The sequence below is a fragment of the Lampetra planeri genome, chromosome 52, assembly GCF_965212315.1.
Source record: "Lampetra planeri chromosome 52, kcLamPlan1.2.h2, whole genome shotgun sequence".
In the NCBI taxonomy this organism is placed as follows: Eukaryota; Metazoa; Chordata; class Hyperoartia; order Petromyzontiformes; family Petromyzontidae; genus Lampetra; species Lampetra planeri.
Window position 1 is genome coordinate 5,331,527 of NC_136158.1, and position 3,316 is coordinate 5,334,842.

Genomic DNA, 3,316 nt, shown 5'->3' on the forward strand with positions numbered 1-3,316 from the left:
GGTGGTGGTGAGGGGGTGGTGTTGGTGAGGGGTGGTGGTGGTGAGGGAGCAAAGGAGGCTCGTGAAGGACGCTGCTGCTTCTGGGCAGTTGGATGCAGTCGCGACCCCTTCCAGCAACAACAACGAAGCTGTTGAGGAGCAACGCTCACAACAATGAGCGGATAAAATGCGGCAAGTTGTCACAGTAATGGGGTACAGCTGGTGGTGCATCTACCGATCATCTCAGTCATCTTCCCAATCATCATCTCAGTCATCTACCAGTCATCTCAGTCAGGGGCCGTCCATAAATGACGTCACGCAATTTTGGCCGATTTTTGACCCCCACCCTCCCCCCTCGTCACACGGCGTCACAAAAAGTCAGACCCCCCCTCAAATATGACGTCACAAAGCTCTGCCCCCCCCCCAAACCATATATATTTTTTGAAAATAAAAATGCTTCAAATCGCTTTAAACTATTGTCATTGTCGTGCGTATTTAATGTGGCGCTGCACTCTGATGTTGTAGGAGAACACATTTATTAAAAAGGAGGCGTTGGAAAGCTGAAATTGAGCATAAAATTCACTTCAAAATATTCAGCGTCTAACTAAAACTGCAGATGTTCAGAATATTATATTGAAAATCTCTTATAATTATAAAATATTACAAGTAATTAGAACTATTAAAATATACTTGAAACTTTGTAGTAGAACGAAGCAAAATGGAGAGTACAATTATAATAATCACATATTCATTCCACAGAATGAAAAGCTCTGGTAGAATCATTAAAATCTAAATGTTTAATAACAATCATTCCAAAAATTTCAACATTCATGCTTCTCCATTCTCCCATGGAGAAGCTAAATCCTCCTTCATGGAGTAAATAAAAGGTGACCTTAGTAAATTTAAATAATAAAGCAGTTAAAAATGAAAATTAATAAAAATTTGTATTGTTATAACAATTATATTGTTTATATTAATTTAAAATTGCGCATTTTGATGTGACGTCACATTTCTCAACCCCCCCTCCCCCCCTCGTCACACATCGTCACAAATGTCTGACCCCCCTCCCCCCCTATGTGTGTGACGTCATTTATGGACGGCCCCTCAGTCCTGGGTCTGTCCCGAGACACTTCACGTGGCCTCAGAAGTGCACCTGGCCTAGCAGTGGCTAACGGCGGCTATTAAGTATTGGGGAGCAGACGGAGGCGCGCGACGTGACGTCATTTAACTATAAAACTATCTATGACGTCACATTCGTAAAAAGGGGCCGTGTTATGTGGGGGGAAGTGATTAGGTGCGGTGACGTCATTTTACCAATAACTAAATTGATGACGTCATGGCGCGCCTGGAAGTAAAAATTCGTCAAACGACGATGGGGGGTGGGAAGAGACGGGTGACGTGACGTCATTTAACGGCGGGAAGTTTACATTCGTAAAACGGGATCGCGATGTAGGGGACGGAGTTGCACGCCTTGCACGTCATTTATTTTAACGGTGGGAAGTTTAAGTTCGTAAAAAAAAAGGACCGAGATCTGAGGGGGCGGGGGCGATTGAGAAGGAGACTTGCGACGTGACGTCATTTTAACAATACATAAAACAAAATCGGTGACGTCACGGCGGGCGGGAAATTCAAATTCGTGAAACGGGACCGGGATGTGAGGAGACGACGACGAAGCAACGGGGCTACATGACGTCATTATTATTATTTCAGGAAATTCAAATTTCCGAAGTGAAATATTTCTATCACGGTGAGCACACGGCAATTGAAATCCATAAGTCGACGGGTTCGATTTCACCGGCGTGGCAATTGCAAAAGAAAATAGGAACGTTTCCTTCCATCCCTCAGAGTCTGCATTGCAAATTTGCAGATCGACTTAGGGGTCCGTCCATAAATGACGTCACGCGATTTTGGACGATTTTTGACCCCCCCCACCCCTCGTCACACGGCGTCACAAAAAGTCAGACCTCCCCCTCAAATATGACGTCACAAAGCTCTGCCCCCCCCAAAAAAATATAAAACATGCTTCAAAATAGCCTTAAACTATTGTCATTGTAGTGCGTATTTAATGTGGCGCTGCACTCTGATGTTGTAGGAGAAAGCATTTATTAAAAAAGTCTATTTAATTAAGTAGAACGTGTTGTCTATATTTATCTAAAGTTGCGCATTTTTGATGTGACGTCACATTTCTCAAGCCCCTCGTCCCCCTCGTCCCGCATTGAACCATATCGACTTGAAAACTCAATTTCTCTCTACAAGAATACGGGTAAACCGTATGGGATGACAGGTATGACCTTTTATCTGCCAATTTTATATTGGCAGATTCGTGCGTGATTATTCACCAATGACTCTCACTCCACTGCTTTAGAGCTCTTCCTAGTGGATAATCTTTCCACCCAGATGTGGCGTGAGCGAAAATGTGCAGGTCTTGCACCCTGTCATCTTCTACGGCAAGGGTGGGGAACCTTTTTTTATCTGCCAAGGGCCATTTGGATATTTATAACGGAGTGGTAGCTCTTGTAATCTCTCATTTACTTGATACAGCTGTCGTGGCTGTGACGGTTCCATCTGAAGACGGAAGCTTGTGTTGCCTCCGAAACGTCGTGATTTTTATTTTATTTTACTTTTATTAATTTTAATGTTTTACCTACGTGACTTTACCGAAAAAACCTAAGAATATGAATCATTGCAGTCACGAAAGCTTCAAATCTAGAATTAGCCCGTTATATTTGGTCAAACATTTAATTAACTCACCCCTAATGCGATGGCTGGAACTGCTTCTCTTTGGTGAGGCGTGTGATGTTAGCTGGTATTGATGATGTTGCTGCTACTCGCAACTGCTTTGCCAGGTTTGCTCCTAGATTTATTGAATTTCGAGTTCCGCCTGCGGTTGCCTTGGCAGGGCCAAACCCAAATGATTTCGCGGGCCTCATACGGCCCGCGGACCGGACGTTCCCCACCCCTGGTCTACGGGGATGATACGCTCCTAGGTGATCGACCTCCAACTGGAGTGAAGATTGTTGACAGGGGCTTTTGTTTTTATGAACTTTTCTTTTTCGTTTGTTGGCCTTCCCCCGCAACGATTGGCTACGCGCTGTGAGAAATAAGTTCAACACATGTACAGAAGAGGGCAGTGCAGGAAAGTCCATTGTTGTGCAGTACCTGTGTTGGACAGTACTCTGCATGTTCCCTGCCTTCACCAACCGGCACTAACCAGTGTCGTGAACCGGTCAGACAAACACCATGACCAGCACCGGGCGTGGGGGAGACCCTCATCCAGCAGTGGATCGATGAAGGATTGCAACGCAGTGCAACGTAGACATCGATTCAAGGCTCAAAG